This window comes from Alosa alosa, chromosome 8, assembly GCF_017589495.1.
Source record: "Alosa alosa isolate M-15738 ecotype Scorff River chromosome 8, AALO_Geno_1.1, whole genome shotgun sequence".
NCBI classification, from domain to species: domain Eukaryota; kingdom Metazoa; phylum Chordata; class Actinopteri; order Clupeiformes; family Clupeidae; genus Alosa; species Alosa alosa.
The window spans coordinates 11,958,584-11,978,999 of NC_063196.1; the positions used below are offsets into that span (position 1 = coordinate 11,958,584).

The window sequence follows — 20,416 nt, forward strand, 5'->3', positions numbered from 1 at the left end:
CAGAGAAGGTTTCTCGGTATTTTCCATTAATAAGATAATTTCCCCGGTTGCGGTCATTCAATGAGAGATGTCAGTAAGTTGACTATTGTTTGTTTTGACAACATTGGGTAAGTATTTCCATTTACCCTACATCACTAAGCTGTTGTTTGTCATTATCAGAATCTGATAGAATAAGGCAACAAGTGTGGTTCGGTAATCTCATGCTATCTTGTTCATATTTAGCAGCTAGCCAGAAGAGAGCAACGTATAACTTAAAACTGTTTGTAGTTAGATGTTAGATTTTGCTGCGAAGACTTTGCCAAGTATTTTCCTGTGTAGCTGAAATCATAGATAATACTTATATGGACTGAAATGACCAGAGTACATTGTTAATTTGGATGTTCGTGTTCGTTAGCATCGTTGGTAAGAGTTAACGTGCTAGCTAGCATGGCAATGGCACACTATTACATTGGTCGATGTGAAGCTACGTTTTGGTGGCAGGTATAATTGTGGGTAAGTAGTGTTTGTTATTCATCTTTCTGTAATCTCTCTAGCCCTGTAGGACAAGCTGGCGGACCCCTCCCACCCTCTCAAGCAAGCAGTGAAAGGCATCACTTACTATATTAAGTCCTTTGCCATTTAGTTTTATTTGTTGCTCATGAAGATGGTTAAAAAAAAACTCTCTTTCTCTCTAGCCCTGCAGGACAAGCTGGCGTACTCCTCCCATCGTCTCCATCGGCCCAGTTCAGCACCACCTTCCAGACAGCAAGCAGTGAAAGGTATTACATACTGTCTCTGTACTTTGCCATTTTCTAACATGGCTACAAATTAAACAAAAACAAACTTGGCCATTTATTTGTATTTGGTGCTAATGAATATGATATCTAATCTCCCTCCCCTTCTCCCTTCTCTCTCTCTCTCTCTCTCTCTCTCTCTCTCTCTCTCTCTCTCTCTCTCTCTCTCTCTCTCTCTCTTTCTCTCTCTCTCTCTTTAGTCTTACAGGACAAGCTGTCGGACCATTCTCACACTCTCCATCAAGCACATCAAGTGACAGGCCAATCTTCCCCCCCAGAAGTGTTACAACAAATTATTGGAGAAACACTGTGTCTTGATATGTCTATGCTAGGTGTTTTTAACAGAGTATCAAAATCTTGCTGTACTGTCTGTCCACTAGCCACTTTTTACCACTGTCTTACTGCTTCACTGTTTGCATGCTATATTAGCACATATGCATAACCCCTCCCTCAATCCCACAGCCGGATTGTGGCCACACTTATACCTTTACTTAATACGTAATGCTTTATAATCAATACTCGTATAAAGGCTGTAACCCTATTACGTCAACCCATTCTTGCACTGATATAGTTTTTCTATAGTCTTTTTTATATTACCTTGTCTACTCTCTTATATGTCCATATTTATTTTATGCTGGTCTCTAGACTTTATTCTTGCACTGTTGGACTTACTAATTTGCACCATCACCATGACACTCACTCTCACAGAGCACCTTACCTTACTAGGCACAGAGAATCACAGGCTCAGTCCCTGCCTCAGTCATTGCAAGCGCCTCATGCTTAATCACCCCTAAGCACACTATGGATACTGTTTTAGACTTGTTTTAGATTTAGTGTTATTCAGTATAATTTGTATTTTAGTATACCCTTTATCTTCTACTGTCCTTATTGCTTAGTTGTGTTTTTTATATTAGGCCTATATACTTTTATTACTTTTTTTGTTGTTAGTGCATGTTGTGTGTGATGTCTGTATGCTACTGAGACCTTGAATCAATAAAGTATCTATCTATCTATCTATTTATCTATCTATCTAAATCTTTCAAAACATTTGCAAAGCCCTTCCACCCCTCCATTTACATTAATGATGCTTTGGCAGAACAGGTTTTTGGGGTTTCACAGCCTATTTGGCAAATCAGTTATATGCCTATGGGGCTTGTTAGCCTACAGGTGAATAAGCTCCTAGTGTAAGAGTGTTTTTATTATTATTATTATTAATATTTAATTATGTTTTTATTTTTTAATCTTTGCAAGTAACTGTGAATTGGGCACAATGCACTGAAATACATTCATTCAATATGCTTTACTGACCCCTGATGCTATCGGCCAGCTCTCTGGCTCAAAGCATTAAGTGAACTGCTGTTTCTTAATAAATAGCCTGAGTTACAAAAGTACAAAAACAACACTACTGTTCTTACCATGTACAACTGACCATACTGTGAATATATTAAAAGTAAATAGTTTGAGAACAATTATTTTTATTTGTATCTTTATTGAAAACATTTAATGTGGGGGGGAGTGTAGCCTATGGTATCTGGATTAGAACGGTACAAAGTCCCATGCTCTCTCCAGAGATAACTACACAGCCCCAACATTCTCATTAGATTTGGCTACCATGGAGCCTCCCTGAAATTATCATAGTTTAGGCTACTGTAATCAGGAAATGACACCTAAACAAGCATCTCGATGCTAGCTGACGCCTGCTTGTGCTCAGATCCTACACATTAGATCAAATGTAAACTTGTACTGTAGGCTAATAGAACTAACGTTCTGTATTGTCGCTAACGCTAGTTCTACGCTACCTGTCCTAGTTAGGATACAAGGATACAAGGAAGTTTATTGTCACATGCATATAGTTACTGGAAGTAAGAAATGCAGTGAAATTATGTCTGGTGTCAGCCTATTTGTGCATTAATGGGGGGTAAAAAGTGCAGTAGAAGAGGGTTTAGTAGATTAAGTGGCAAGGGCTGCATAAAAAGGTGGGGGAGGATTGGGATTGGGTGGGGGGCACCAACAAGGAGCACCCAAGAGCAACAGGGGCAAGGAAAACTCCCTTACCAAGGAAGAAACCTTGGGCAGATCCACGGCTCAAGGGGCTAACCCAACTGCCAGGGGTCTTGGTGTGTGTGTTGGGGGATGACAGGGGAGATGGGATAGTGTGCTGTGTATGTGGGGAGAGGGCAGTGTGCAATATGTGTGTTGGAGAAGCTTCCTCATGAGACAATGTGCTGTGGGGGGGGGGCAGTGTGCTGTAAGTATGTTGGGGATGTGTGTTGGAGAAGCTTCCTGATGAAATAATGTGCTGTGTATGTAGGGGGGCAGGGACTTACTATTGCAAGCAGAGTACTGTGTGTAATGTATGTGAGTGATGACAGTGAAGATGTGTGTGTGGGCGGGAGGAGTGGAGCAGTGACTGTGTGTGTGTGTGTGTGTAGTGTGTAGGTGGGTAGGTGGGGGCAGTGTGCTGTAAGTATGTAGAGGATGTGTGTTGGAGAAGATCCTGAAGACAATGTGCTGTGTATGTGGGGGGGGACAGTGTGCAGCAAGTATGTAGAGGAGGCTTACTGTAGCAAGCAGTGTGCTGTATGTATGTGAAGTGATGACAGTGATGATGTAAGTGTGTGTGTGTTGGGGGTCAGGGACTTACTATTGCAAGCAGAGTACTGTATGTAATGTATGTGAGTGATGACAGTGAAGATGTGTGTGTGGGCGGGAGTGGAGCAGTGTAGGCGGCAAAAAGCGTACAACGGAGTCCAATGGGAGTGTCGCAACTCTTTCTCTCTATGGCTCTGGGCCGGCCCAAACGGCCCACGAGGGGCCGCGGCCCTTCTGGCATCTGCCGAAATACCAGACCGTCCAGTCCGTCACTGTGCACCACTGCAGAAGAAGACGTTGTGTTTTTGATGTGTTTGTGGACTAAGTTTGTGCACAGTAAAAGTGCAAGGATACAAAGACAGAACCGACTGATATCTTATTCATGGACTGTTTTACAAGATCACCTTTTCGGTAAGTAGTATACATAAAACTATTTGATCAATCAAAACTATTTTATTTGCAGCAGGCTAAGCTAGAACTAGTGCTAGTGTAGAAACATGGATAATTAGCAACAGAAGTTCAAAGTCTTTCAATGTAACGTTACATGATCACAACTTTATTTCATACTGCTTGTACAATCAATATATCGTTTGAAAGCTGTATTCCCGTTGTGTTGGTAGGGCTGTAGATTTCACAACTAAAATGATAGCAGAGATATGAAAGCAGTTATGGATGATGGCATTTGATCGCGACTGCTAGATGCCTGATAGGGAACTGCAAAGAGCTTCAAAAGCGCATTTTTTTGCGGGGGGACATACATACTTTGAACACATCCTACAAGTTTCCAGCAGCTTGTTGACCGGTTGTCCACCCAGGTTGTGATCCTCAGACATCATAGATTTCATTTTTATATGACAACCTTTTACAGCAGCCCATGTCTGATTTAGTAAAACACGGGTGTTTTGCCCCCTGGGTATTCGGTGTTTTATGATTAAGTGTTTGTCCGATAATGTCAAGGAGCAAGCAAACTGTATGTTACACTTGAGTTAACGTTATATATCATATACTACTCAGTTCGCAACTTTCTTCTCACTAAGTTACATTCCTTTGCGATCAAAGCCATCGTGTCAAAAACATTACGAAAAGCGTGTATTACTACATTCTATTATTTTTTGCGAAACAATGGCACTAGTCATCGCACGATCTTGTTCAACGAGTTCCTCTCCATGTATTTCCAGGCGCCATAAGAAATCAATGTACCCACGCTGCATTCCAGCATGCCTGATCGCCACAGAGTAGAATCTAATCTATTGACATCACACAAACCAAGTTCGACTGGTCTTTCTGGTTGGCAGAAGTTCTGATGTCAAAATGTTGTCTCTGTGTTAGTAGTAGCAGAGCCATAGAGAGAAAGAGTTGCGACACTCCCATTGGACTCCGTTGTACGCTTTTTGCCGCCTACTTCCGGGGTATGCAGCCTCGCGTAGTTCCAAAAAGCCATTCTATGCAATATCATCCGGCTGCGGACACAAATAGGCGTTCCCGTGCTGGTGACCAAAACGCCCCCTTCTTCGTCACTATCAACAACATCCGACTCCCTTTGCCTACTTATTCGCCTCCTGAATGCGACGGTCGACATCTGGGTTATAGCATTCGCTAGATAGTTAACCTTTCTAAAGAAGTTGTTTTAGAATAACACTTAGAACACAAAGAGTAGTAGAACTAGGACAGGTAGCGTAGAACTAGCGTTAGCGACAATACAGAACGTTAGTTCTATTAGCCTACAGTACAAGTTTACATTTGATCTACGTGTAGGATCTGAGCACAAGCAGACGTCAGCTAGCATCGAGATGCTTGTTTAGGTGTCATTTCCTGATTACAGTAGCCTAAACTATAATAATTTCAGGGAGGCTCCATGGTAGCCAAATCTAATGAGAATGTTGGGGCTGTGTAGTTATCTCTGGAGAGAGCGTGGGACTTTGTACCGTTCTAATCCAGATACCATAGGCTACACTCCCCCCCACATTAAATGTTTTCAATAAAGATACAAATAAAAATAATTGTTCTCAAACTATTTACTTTTAATATATTCACAGTATGGTCAGTTGTACATGGTAAGAACAGTAGTGTTGTTTTTGTACTTTTGAACAGGCAAGAACAGTATTGAAAAAACTCAGGCTATTTATTAAGAAACAGCAGTTCACTTAATGCTTTGAGCCAGAGAGCTGGCCGATAGCATCAGGGGTCAGTAAAGCATATTGAATGAATGTATTTCAGTGCATTGTGCCCAATTCACAGTTACTTGCAAAGATTAAAAAATAAAAACATAATTAAATATTAATAATAATAATAATAAAAAACACTCTTACACTAGGAGCTTATTCACCTGTAGGCTAACAAGCCCCATAGGCATATAACTGATTTGCCAAATAGGCTGTGAAACCCCAAAAACCTGTTCTGCCAAAGCATCATTAATGTAAATGGAGGGGTGGAAGGGCTTTGCAAGTGTTTTGAAAGATTTAGATAGATAGATAAATAGACAAACAGACATCACACACAACATGCACTAACAACAAAAAAAGTAATAAAAGTATATAGGCCTAATATAAAAAACACAACTAAGCAATAAGGACAGTAGAAGATAAAGGGTATACTAAAATACAAATTATACTGAATAACACTAAATCTAAAACAAGTCTAAAACAGTATCCATAGTGTGCTTAGGGGTGATTAAGCATGAGGCGCTTGCAATGACTGAGGCAGGGACTGAGCCTGTGATTCTCTGTGCCTAGTAAGGTAAGGTGCTCTGTGAGAGTGAGTGTCATGGTGATGGTGCAAATTAGTAAGTCCAACAGTGCAAGAATAAAGTCTAGAGACCAGCATAAAATAAATATGGACATATAAGAGAGTAGACAAGGTAATATAAAAAAGACTATAGAAAAACTATATCAGTGCAAGAATGGGTTGACGTAATAGGGTTACAGCCTTTATACGAGTATTGATTATAAAGCATTACGTATTAAGTAAAGGTATAAGTGTGGCCACAATCCGGCTGTGGGATTGAGGGAGGGGTTATGCATATGTGCTAATATAGCATGCAAACAGTGAAGCAGTAAGACAGTGGTAAAAAGTGGCTAGTGGACAGACAGTACAGCAAGATTTTGATACTCTGTTAAAAACACCTAGCATAGACATATCAAGACACAGTGTTTCTCCAATAATTTGTTGTAACACTTCTGGGGGGAAGATTGGCCTGTCACTTGATGTGCTTGATGGAGAGTGTGAGAATGGTCCGACAGCTTGTCCTGTAAGACTAAAGAGAGAGAGAGAGAAAGAGAGAGAGAGAGAGAGAGAGAGAGAGAGAGAAGGGGAGAAGGGGAGGGAGATTAGATATCATATTCATTAGCACCAAATACAAATAAATGGCCAAGTTTGTTTTTGTTTAATTTGTAGCCATGTTAGAAAATGGCAAAGTACAGAGACAGTATGTAATACCTTTCACTGCTTGCTGTCTGGAAGGTGGTGCTGAACTGGGCCGATGGAGACGATGGGAGGAGTACGCCAGCTTGTCCTGCAGGGCTAGAGAGAAAGAGAGGTTTTTTTTTAACCATCTTCATGAGCAACAAATAAAACTAAATGGCAAAGGACTTAATATAGTAAGTGATGCCTTTCACTGCTTGCTTGAGAGGGTGGGAGGGGTCCGCCAGCTTGTCCTACAGGGCTAGAGAGATTACAGAAAGATGAATAACAAACACTACTTACCCACAATTATACCTGCCACCAAAACGTAGCTTCACATCGACCAATGTAATAGTGTGCCATTGCCATGCTAGCTAGCACGTTAACTCTTACCAACGATGCTACTTGAACCACGAACATCCAAATTAACAATGTACTCTGGTCATTTCAGTCCATATAAGTATTATCTATGATTTCAGCTACACAGGAAAATACTTGGCAAAGTCTTAGCAAAATCTAACATCTAACTACAAACAGTTTTAAGTTATCGTTGCTCTCTTCTGGCTAGCTGCTAAATATGAACAAGATAGCATGAGATTACCGAACCACACTTGTTGCCTTATTCTATCAGATTCTGATACGACGAAACAACAGCTTAGTGATGTAGGGTAAATGGAAATACTTACCCAATGTTGTCAAAACAAACAATAGTCAACTTACTGACATCTCTCATTGAATGACCGCAACCGGGAAATTATCTTATTAATGGAAAATACCGAAACCTTCTCTGTGCACACCATAGACAGTGGTGCACACACGGGATGAAATTGAGGAAAAGGAAGAAGAAATGACATCATACCCAGCGTCACTTGAAGCTCTTCGCATTGATTGGTCGATGCTGCAGTACCAGGGCGCCCAATGGGCGTTCCTGTTTAATGACGGACATGCCCATGCCGCAGACGGACCCTACTCATTCTATGGCGATGGACATCATTCACTTCCATTGCTGACTGTCGAGTAACTTCTGAGGTAAGTTGATTAAATAGCTACCTGTTTTGAATTGTCAACTGTCTTTATTGTATCATAGGCCCTTTATGATGCATATACTGATCTTTTGTTGTATGTACACAGCGTAATTATATATATATATATATATGTTTTATCTTGGTAGACGACCGATTGCCTGCTAGTTTGTTAGCTTGACTTGCCTTCTGTGAAGGTAACGTTATATCCAGGGGTAAATTGATTAAATATCTACCTGTTTTGAACTGTCAACTGTCTATATTTTATCAGAGGCCCTTTATGATGCATATACTGATCTTTATTTGTATGTACACAGCGTAATTATATATATGTTTTATCTTGGTAGACCACCGATTGCCTGCTAGTTTGTTAGCTTGACTTCGCCCTCTGTAAAGGTAATGTTAACGTTATATCCAGGCTTAAATTGATTAAATAGCTACCTCTTTTGAATGGTCAACTCTGTGTATATTATATAAATAGGCCCTTTATGGTGCATATGCTTATATTTATTTGTATGTGCACAGTGCAATTTATATATATTTTCTTAACTTGGTAGACCACCGATTTTCAGTCATTGCCTGCTACTTAGTTATCTCGATTTTGCGAGCTGTGAAGAAGGTATCGCTACACCAAAATTTACGGGTTCAGTAGTGAATCTCTGACATATTTTATTTAGTAAATTATTGATGTTAGATTACTAGGATCATTAAGGTTGATTAAGGACGTTTTTTTTTAGGTTGTATCTGCTGAACCTGGCGGTGTTAGCTAGTCAGCTGAGTACTGTGTATCGGATGCTAGTAGAAATAAGGTTTGTTTAATTACACCCTTGAAAGGGCTGTTGGATTGCATGTAGGAATACAAATTATTTTACACAAAAAAATTATCATAAGCCATAATGAGCTTTAAAATGTTTATTACTCAGACAGTAGTGTGACTAATTTGTTTCCCAAACACTGCTGCTGCAGGCGGCTGCTGCTGGAGGCTTACGACCGCGATGACTGCTTGAGCTGGCTGGTGTTGGCGAAGGATGGTGATGGCTGGTGGCGGCTGCTGCTGGTAATGGTGGCCGCGGCTCCTGGTAGCTTACCGCAGGTAATGGTGGCTGTTGCTGCTGGTGGTGGCGGCTGCTGCTGGTAGCTGCTACTGCTGGTGGCGGCTGTTGGTTCGCGGCTGCTCCTGGTAGCTGCTACTGCTGGTGGCGACTGTTGCTGGTGGCGGCTGCTGCTGGTGGTGGCTGTTGCTGGTAGCGACTGCTGGTGGTGGTGGCGGCTACTACTGCTGTTGCTGCTGGTGGCTGCTGCTGCTGGTAATGGTGGCTGGTGCTGGAGGCTTATATAGTGTTACCTGCAGTGTCCATTGTTGAATCTATTGTTGCCCTATTTCGCTTTATCTGCTTTTTAGTGTCCAGGACACAGATGAAGAGGATGTTAGTATGCGTTGTCGAGAGGAACTGCCCTACAGTGACTGGCCATAGTGCATAGTGGAACTCCACAGGTGTGAGTCTGATGTATGCAAGAGAAAGTATTTTCTAGGCAATCCTGAGTGAACTGGCTTGTTAGAATATATTTGTGCCCCTGTCTCAACAGATCTTGCTGGACCGCCAGTATCGTTGTTGTGGCCACTGTACGTATGTTTGTTGATATTATTCATGCTTGTTCCTTGTTCACGCTTGTTCCCATTTTTTTTGTTCCACACTGTTCATTTTTATCTTATGCCAGGTACCTTTATTATGAATGTTGTAATGTTGTTGATGAATGTATGCCTGATGTATGTGGAGGATTTTTTTTAATGTATTAATCACTTATAATATTCCTCCCTGTTCCTTCACTTTGTTCTTGTTTTTCCAGTTAGATACACACATTTACACACACACACACATCTTGTTGTCTCACTCAATATTTTTTATTAAACAATATTTGATTCATTCATCCAAGCTTAATGAGTTGTTATTCTTTAATATATTTGATTCTTTGTGCATGGCTTAGTATTAAAATTATCATGGTTGTGTGGTCAACTCCTGCCTCATCAGAAGAAGTGGGTGTAAATGCTGAATGGACTGTTCTTTCTCAAAAAAGCAAAAAGGTACAACAGAGTCCAATGGGAGTGTCGCCTGTCACTGTTCTCTATCACTCTCTCTGCAGCCAACCTTACTCTTACTCTGTGCATTAACCCAGAGCCGTAGAGAAAATCTTAATAGCTCTACACTTACCTATAGACCCAAACATATAAGCATAATGCTTTTGATAATATGTGAATGGCTTAATCTTAAAATTATATTCTTAGTCTTAACATGATCATGTTTCACGTTGTGGTCGGGGGGTGACCACTTATCAGAAGTGAGCTAGCTGCTAGGCGAATGCTGAATGGACCACGGCAGACGCTACCACGAAGGTAAGCTAATGGCTGAATCGGAATTTATAAGCAAAATAACGGTAATCAATAATACAGCCCAGTTGCGATAAAATGAAAATCATGAGACATCGGTCATCACATGAATGATATGGAAAAGAAAACTTAAGTTAGAGCCGTTCTAGCCTGTACTTCTGTCCATGCGAACATGAACATAAGCTTTTCCCTCAAAATGTAAAAGCGTATCTAAGTAATATACAGCTTTTTTCGTTGTCACCCTGCCTCTCAAAATGCAAAACTGACATTAACAAATATGTAATCATGCAATAACAGCTGGAAAAGTAGTAGGGTGTATGTTTATATATATATATTTACCGTTAAATAACGCAATCGCTGCTGTCTGTCCCATAGAAGAACATGACAGCCAGCATATGTTTTGGAACTATAGCGGTTTACACGAACCACGTGACTGCACTGCAGTGACATCAAAGAGTGTCGCAACTCTTTCTCTCTATGGCTCTGAGTAGTAGTAGAACGTTTGCGCGCGCATTTTGGCAACAGAAGTATGGAGGAGATACACAGCTTGTCAAGCTATGGAAGGGGATTATCAGCTAAAGATCAAGGATACAAGGACGTTTATTGTCACATGCATATAGTTACTGGAAGTAAGAAATGCAGTGAAATTATGTCTGGTGTCAGCCGATTTGTGCAAAGTTGGGGGGGGGGGGTAAAAAGTGCAGTAGAAGAGGGGTTTAGTAGATTAAGTGGCAAGGGCTGCATAAGAAAGGTGGGGGAGGATTGGAATGGGGGGCACCAACAAAGGAGCACCAAAAGGCAACAGGGCAAGGAAAACTCCCTTACCAAGGAAGAAACCTTGGGCAGATCCACGGCTCAAGGGGCTAACCCAACACCAGGGGTCTTGGTGTGTGTGTTGGGGGGATGACAGGGGAGATGGGATAGTGTGCTGTGTTTGTGGGGAGAGGGCAGTGTGCAATATGTGTGTTGGAGAAGCTTCCTCATGAGACAATGTGCTGTGTATTTGGGGGGGGGAGAGTAAGTGCTGTCAGTATGTTGGGGATGTGTGTTGGAGAAGCTTCCTGATGAAATAATGTGCTGTGTATGTAGGGGAGAGGGCGGGGGGGCAGTGTACTGCAAGTATGGTGAAGGGACTTACTATTGCAAGCAGAGTACTGTATGTATGATGTATGTGAGTGATGAAGATGTGTGTGTGGGCGGGAGGGGAGTGTACCAGTGACTGTTAACGTGTCAAAAACATTACGAAAAGCGTTTAATACTACATTCTATTATTTTTTGCGAAACAATGGCACTGTAGTCATCGCACGATCTTGTTCAACGAGTTCCTCTCCATGTATTTCCAGGCGCCATAAGAAATCAATGTACCCACGCTGCATTCCAGCATGCCTGATCGCCACAGAGTAGAATCTAATCTGATGACATCACACAAACCAAGTTCGACTGGTCTTTCTGGTTGGCAGAAGTTCTGATGTCAAAATGTTGTCTCTGTGTTAGTAGATTAGCATCAATAGACCCGTTTTCTGTTTGTACACAATGATGACGTAGAACGTTTGCGCGCGCATTTTGGCAACAGAAGTATGGAGGAGATACACAGCTTGTCAAGCTATGCAAGGGGATTATCAGCTAAAGATCGCGAATGTTACTTTAACAAGTTAACTTTAACAAATGGTGTCCGACTTACAGATCCGTCTTCTATTAATACATGGGTTGAAGATGTTAGAAAGTGGCCAAATATACAGTGGCCGGATATATATACCTATTTAATTGAGAAACCAAGTGTGTACACCAGAGAGAAATTACGAGCCTATAAGTCACTGGATGCTTATGAATACGTTGTCTGTGGACATGTACAGGATGTCAAATACCATGACATAGACTCAGAGTTTTGTGTTTTAAGAGCAGAAGTTCTCCCTAGTCAACGACAAGGACACAAGACAATGATGTACGATGCTTGGGTTATAATCAACAAACGAGAAACCTACGTCCTCACAGCTAATTGCACCTGTATGGCAGGGTAAGTAGTATTATTATTTGGTGTTGTAGACTTTTAGATAACAGTTCAGAGGTGCGTTTCCCAAAAAACATAGATGAACTAGCCTATATTAACAAACTTAAGTCAGCAACGTTGTTGGTTAATGCAATTTCCAACTAAGTTGCTAACAGGTAGCATAACATAGCATATAAGTTGCTGTTGCTATGGTTTTGGGAAAGCATCGAGAGCTCTTTGATCTAGTTGTTATGCAAAGATGAAATAACCAGGTGATACCAAGATCCACGAAGCTGGTTAGGTGCAGGTAGATTGCAGGAACATGTTTTAAATAGCAAAAATAAGATAGCTCTAAGACACTGTTGACGTTTTAATTTTCGATTTAACGACTCGAGTAAACGCCAACAGTTGCGTAGAGCTATCTTATTTTTGCTATGAACAACCAGGGTTTGAAACTAACATTTTCATGAACACAGACAACAGGGTTCAACATGTCAGCAACCAATATCATTCAGTTATAACCTGATTACGTTTAGGATACTTACCGGTAGTCATATGTCTAGTAAGTTAGATGTTTATAACCATCTAGTAAGTTAGATGTGTACCTACCTCATAGCCAGAGTTGAGATCTGTTTGAGTGTTACTTTCAAGCCCTGGTCATAACATTATGGATCAGAATGTATGTTTATTAGCCTACTGTATGTTTTTGTGAAATTTCAGGCTTGGGTCATGCTGCAGCCATGCAGCTGCAATATTATTCAAAGTTGAGTTATATGGTAGGATGGGAAGGACAGAGAGAAAGAAGGTTGGTTACTTCTGGAGTGTGCATGTGGAAAGATGTCAGCAGGAAAGAAGTCACACCGGCTCCATTGAGGGATATCTGCTTCCAGAAACCAAAAAGGCTAGGCAGGCAACTTTCAGCAGCTTCAACATCTACTAGGAAGAATAGTATCACACCCAGAGGAATGTAGTGTATAATAGTTGACAGAGCCTAGATAAGTTTCCTTTTGCCATTGTGCGTTTAATTAATTCTCGGATTTCTTTTCAGTGTTTTGACACAATAATAGCCTGAGAAAGGTGTTGATAATGCAAAATGAACAGGCTGACAGACCAACATGGCTGATTTTTTTCATTAACACACTCAGTTTGAATAGTTTCACTATTATGTTAGTTTGAATGTCTTCAGATTACTGATTCTAGAAATTAGATTGTTATCTACATCTTAACTGGTCTGGTTTTTAGAAATATTTTTATGAAGCACACTGATTGTGTCTTTTTTGTTGCTCTATTGTCAGTGTTGACAGATGATGACATTCGGGAACTGCTTGGGATGTGGACCCAGGTGCTGCAGTGCTGACAAGCCTTGAAAACAGTGACACGGACACAGCATCATCTGACACTGATTCAGAGGAACATCCAGACTTACCTGAGCCCTTGACAGCTTTATGGGATGCAACACTAAGGGAGCTCTCACCACAGGACATGCAGGTGAAATGTGAAGATACATTTCTTAAACTAAAAACTACACTACAACCTCAGCAATGTGAGAAACTGGAATTTGTGACACGGCAACAGTCAAAGTCAAATGAGTGGCACACCTATAGGGCTGGTCGGATCACAAGCACCAAACTTCACCATGCAACCACAACTGACAAGATAAGCAAAACATACCTAAATGATATAATGCAGTACAACAAAACAGAGTTAAATGTCCCATCTGTGCTCTGGGGTCAAAACATGGAGGAAACAGCAAGACAAGCCTACACTGCATTTATGTCCCAAAGCCATCCAGATTTCAGCATCAGCTCATGTGGCTTAGTAGTACAACCTTCTGAGCCACACCTTGGATCATCGCCAGATGGGATTGTAAGATGTTCCTGCTGTGGCAAAGGGGTGGTAGAGATAAAGTGTCCCTAAAAATATAGGAATAGCCTTCAAGGATGTACAGAAGACAAGCAGTTTTGTCTGGACAAGTCATTTTCGTTGAAACATTCCCACACATACTATTATCAAACTCAACTTCACATCTTTGTCTGTGATGTAAGCTATTGTGACTTTGTGTTGTGGACGAAGGAGAAGTTCATTGTGCAACGCATCATAAGAAATGAAGAGTTTCTCCAGGAGGCTTTGCCAAAAGCACATGACTTCTTTATCTCAAATGTGTTGCCTGAATTACTAACAAGAAGACATGATCCTGTCTTGGTGTCACAGAGAGCCTGTGAATACTGTGAAAGACCAGATTTTGGTAAAATGATAATCTGTGCAAAATGCAACAACCACATTCACTACAGTTGTGCACAAATAAAAAGGAAGCGAGCAACATGGTTGTGTAGGAAATGTGTGAGGGTAGAGGCTTGAATGCCTTCATGTACGAGTGGGCAATATGATGTATTGTGATAAAAGACCATATATGGTGTTAGATGTTGGTTATGGAATGTTTTTCTTTTGTTTTTGAAGTTAGATAAAAGTTAAATGATGTACTGACTATCTACAGTAATAACTATTCCAGATCATATATATAGATTAAAGATCCCATTGTGTAAATGTTTGTGTTATTGACTGCTGTGTCTATGCACTTCAGTGCAACAAGATATTTAAAAGTTGTACTCTTTAATTCAATGTATGTATCAATAGATATAATTTAGACCTAAAATTATTATTGTTTACAACATACAAAACCAGTTTGATTATAATATATTGTACATACTCCTACTATCCATGTTGTTATTGTTTAATGAAATGAAAATGGAATGAAACTCATTAGTAACAACATTACAAATAAAAAAGTTAAACTACACTCGGAATTGTTGAGATAATCTGGGTGGAGGGGAAGGACCATTACACACACCAGTATCAGCCAATGTGGGGAGGTTTATTAAAATTCATTAAGTAACAGAGAAGAACTGTAACAGTAAGCCTAAATACATGTTTTACAAAAAGTAAAATCCCTTTACATGTCATACATGTTTATGTGTAACTCATTTGGGAACAACACTCTTACAGAGGTTTGTGAGGGCACCACATACAATAACAACATCATCTAGTATGTTAACCTGCGACACTGGAATAACTGTCTGCAAAATCTTAAAGTTTTTCCACCGACCAATTACTCTTTCTACATGGATCCTTACACGGGAAAGTTGTCTAGCTGTGTCCACTTCCTGTGCAGAAAGCTGCTTCTTTCCTTTTTGTGAAATGAGGGATACGTGAGGGTTGCACCATAGGCCGCAAGCTCGTCTCTGATGAGAAATCCTCTGTCAGCTAAAACCTCATCCCTAGGATCCAAAAGTTTTAGGAAACCTGACTCATTAGTGATCTGCTTGTCTGAGACCCTTCCTCCCCACCCAGGAGACAGAAATGAAATTGCACCAGCTGGACTGATGGCGATCAAATATTTAATGGTGTTGTTGTGTTTATAGTTTGACCATGTCTGGGCCCTGGCAGTCAGGCTACTAGGTCTAGCTATGAAAATTTCGGTGCAATCTATTATGCACCTGCATCTTTTAAAGTTGCGCTTGAATATTTTTGGCATATTTTTCAGTATTGCACCCTTACTTGGCCATTTAATGACTGGCTTGAGGATGAAGGCCATAGCAGGGACCCAGCTCCGCAAAATATTTGATATGGTGGTTTTTGATACCTGAAATCTATAAGCCAAGTCAGTATTGCATAGGCCCAACCTTAATATAATCAATAGGTGGTCCTCTACTGTAAGTTTGTTGTGAATTCTCTCTACGCTGCCCATTATTTTGGTAATCAGCCACTCAAAGACCACAGAGGTCAGTCCTGTGAGAAAAAGCAATTGTGTAATGTTGCATTTAACAGTGGTGTAGGAGAATGTAGATTTGTGTAGATCCTCTTTCAGCTTTACATTTTCTGCTCGTAGTGTCTCCAATTCCTGTCGCAGGTTGACATAGTCCTCCTGAAGTTGACAGTATTTCAGGTTCAGATCATCATATTCTCTTGGAACTGGGATGTCCTCTTCAGCTTTAATATAGAAAAATGAAAAATTAACATGTGCGGTAACCAATGAAAACAAGTTCACAATCCAGGGTATTTCACAGTTCCACACAATGAATTTTCCAAACATGACAGAAAAGAAGATACATTATTGATTTTCATCAGAGACGAGCTTGCGGCCTATGGTGCAACCCTCATTATCCCTCATTTCAAAAAAGGAAAGAAGCAGCTTTCTGCACAGGAAGTGGACAGAACTAGACAACTTTCTCGTGTGAGGATCCATGTAGAAAGAGTAATTGGTCGGTGGAAAAAAGAAGATACATTATTGATCCCAGGGAGAGATTTCTCCTCTGCATTTAACCCATCCAGGGGACAGTGGGCCTTGCAGGAGCACGCGCACGCTCACACACACACACACACACACACACAACGAGCAAACTGACTCTTTCAGTGAGGGTGGGAACTGTGACAATCAATCAGTTAATTGTAAGATGATAATTAATATATTCATACCAGGACAATGATCCATGCTGCATTCTTGTTCTGGAGGTTCTGGAGTTTCAGAAGGAGCACGTTGGTTTGCTGCTGTACTAGGTCCGTCTTCTCTCCTCCTTTTCCTATGGTACCTACAGTAACAGCAGAAATATACAGGTAGACTCAGCCACATGTCTCAAAACAGCAGCTGTAAGCTTATTAAAAACAAAATGCAGCACCTAAACGAGGTGGAGCAGCAAAGCTAGATCTAACGTTACGTGTCAAATGTTTTCGCTAATCCAGAAGTCGCCAAATCAATCGGTGAATGCACCATGAACAAAGCAAAAGATTGGAAGATTATCTAGCGTTTCTACTTTGGACACATCAGTTAACTGAAGGGAATTCGAGGTTAAGTCACAGGGTTGACAGGTATGGCTTAGGGGAAAACAAACAATACAAAAAACGGCCGAGGAGGGCAACTCTAATCCTACCTGTCCATCTTTGCACCTGGGTTCTGGCTTTGTTTTGTGTATGTAAACACAGATGGCACAAAATCAGGACTACTAGAGTCCAATGACATCTCGCCTGCAAAAATAAAACACAAACACGTCTGTTTAGCTAGCAAGCTATCAAACTTTTAAGCTGCATAGCAAGCTAGCAGCTACTACTAGCTAAATCTAACTCCAGTCTATCCAATTTAAGCTGCATTTTATTATTATTCTACATCATACAATCATAAATGTAAACAAGGCTTTCCTGTAATATTAAAGAGTAGCCTATCTAGATAGATAACCTTACCTGATATAAAGTGGGCCGCGAACACAAGCATTTTTGATGATGTCCTCATTCCAGTCCACACGCTTAATAGTTTGCAGCCACAGACGCATTCCGGTTGCTCTGAAATGGTCGTGGTCCTGTCGGAATCCTATAAAACTTAAGTCCACTGGTTGAATAGCGGTTAGTACAACCGCATTACGCAACAACCTGACATGTTGATGCCTTATACAGTTTGTGAATACCTACTAACTGGTTGCTACCTCCTCTTCCTCAATCAGAACTGCTGGAAAATAACACGACTTCTGTTGCCAAAATGCGCGCGCAAATATTTGCTGACGTCGGATGTAAATGGGTCTATAGTGCAGCAGCCTGCTCAGGCCTCAGTTTTTTCATGTTTAGCCTCTTGTCAGACGCTAACAATGAACATTATCATCAAAATAAACAATTTCACATAGTCATAAAGCCTAGGCTACATTAAAATAGCCCTAATAATAATTGACTAATTAATTTGAACAGAAACCGTCAGAGTAAGGACAAGGTGACATTGTAAGGAGAACTAATTAATTAGATAAGGTAAGCTTTTTTTTTTTGTAATTTCAATTTTCAAGTTGGATCACATACATAACCAAAGTTGTTCTTGGTCACAATGTACGTATACAGTAAAGGAGAAAAACAAAACAAAAAAGCAAAATAACTTACAAAACGATATAGAGTAATAAACCAGGGAGTCCATTTAGACAAAAGTTCTGTTTACTTCAAATAGGCCTAATTATAAGCTACCATTTAAATTATTAGATTTGCACCAAATGGGGGAACAGCTGCCCCCAGTGTATCAGAACCCACACTACACAAAATCAGGCCTTTGATCGGCCTACATAGGAAAGCCACAACAACCAGTTTTCATGAAATGTGTGTTTGGCCTCGCAAGGTTTCCATGTTATATTATAAACCACATCGATCCATTCATTCACTGTTGGAGGGTGGTTTTGAAGCCATTTTCTTGTTAAAGGGGTGGTTCAGGATTTTGGACATAGGACCTCATTTTCAAGTTAGCAACTGTGATATTTATCAGTGGAGACCGCTTTCAACACGTTTCATCCAGTCCTTTTAATTGCAGAGTTTGCAGGTGCTAGGCTAGCGCAAGTCATCGGTATGTGTTAGCCCTAAAAACAGTCTTACCACCCCTTTAAAGCCTTTTTCGCTGCCACTAATAGTATTCTCAACAAATACTCAACTCCTCTTGTACAGTGAAGCTCCTCAAAATCACCAAGATACATTGCTTTAAAATCATAGTTGATTCTTAGTCCAAGTGCTGATTCTAAGCCATCATGAACTTTGGTCCAAAATGGAGCCACAGAGGGACAATCCCAAAAGATGTGGAAGTGATCTGCCACAACGCATCCACAAGATCTCCAACAGTCAGTTTGATCAGAGTATTTGACCTTTTGAGCAGGAGTACAAAAAAACGTACCATATATTTCCAGACTCTCCAAGAGGGTGAATTTGTAGTCGTCCACTGCTCTCTGCAAATTCCCTCCCATTCCTCCTGTGTTATTGTTAAATTACCCTCTTTTTCCCTAACCTGGCAATAGCCAGATGAATTTCGCTCCGCCTAGCTCCACTCATCCATCTGGAACCGATCCATTGAAGTGTTGCTTCAGAAGGCTGGGCCTAATCAAAAAATGCTTGCATATGATTGAATAAGCCACTTGTCCGTCATCTATTGACGTGCTACTTCAACCACTCACGCCGAAGCCAACCCGTGGCGCGCTAATAACAGACTCACAGTCGCTTCTACGCTATGTCACATCTATGAAACTCCCACCCTGCGTCCTGATTGGCTAAACCATAAAGTTAGTTGGAGAAATCACTCTCAATGGAAGAGGTCCCAGATGGATGTGAGTGTGATTCATCTGGCTAGGGTCAGGTTACTTTTTCCCCATCTGGCTTTAATTGACAATGTATGATCACCTGATAAGGCCTGAAGAGTTACACACAATTGAGATCATTTTTTGGTATGCTACATCTTCGTAGGCCTTTTGAAAAATGTCAATGAGGTCTCTGCCCACCATCATATCTTCTTTTGAAAATGTCTTGGAAATAAAGTCCCTGATCTGTAAATATCTAAAATGATAGTCTATACATTGTTAAATTGTGTTACCTACATCCGAAAACGAGCACACTTTGAAATAGTCAAATTTTCCTCAGGCAGTAATTTGCCTAGTTGCTTATCTATGCATGCTGCTTTGTTTAGGCCTAGGCTACTATCAGAGATGGTGTTGCGGAGGTGGTGTATTCCGATGTTTCACTGAGCAACCCCTCTCACGCACGCACACACACTTAAGGTAACAAAAAGTGTAAATTAAGTATAGCCTATCGTAGCAGCATTTTTTCCTCTACAGTTTGCAATAGGAAAGTAGAATAGGCTACAGTGCAAGTTGACCGATACCATTCAGGGAATAGGCATTTAAAAGAGAGACAGATTATGGAGTGATATGACTCAGAAATGGCATCGGGCAATGGCAGTGCGAGATGAGAACGTAAGAGTTAAACTTCTACAAGCTCAATAACATCCACTTCGGGAAAAAGAAGGTAAGATAGTCGGAAAACTTAGATGTGTAAGGCAAGCAAGCAAGTTTGATGGTTGTTACTAAAAATGTGAGCATGCACGTTGCACTGTTGTGCGGTGGACTTTCGGAATGAATAGAGTCGGCGTTTCTTTACATTACATTACATTACACTCTTAAAAATGCTGGGTTGGAAACAACCCAAATTGGGTTATTCCTAGCCCAGGTACCTGGGTCACTATTGGACCGACCTCATGTTGGGTTAAAATAACATAATCCATTGGGTTGGTGACTTTAACTCTAAATTGGGTTACTTTTATCAAACCAACTATGGGTCATTCTTACTAACATGATGGGTCAAAATAACCCAGAAAAATGGATATGACCTACCAGTCCATTACTGGTTCATATTTACCTCTCTGTTGGGTTATATATTTGACCCACTATTGGGTGTTCTGTTTTTTTGCTTATGGATTTCC

At 40.7% G+C, this 20,416-nt stretch overlaps 1 pseudogene; it reads left to right on the forward strand.

Moving 5' to 3' along the window:
* The first annotated feature begins 3,643 nt into the window (after positions 1-3,643).
* The window catches only part of LOC125299754, a 28,676-nt pseudogene continuing 11,903 nt past the window's right edge, over positions 3,644-20,416 (forward strand).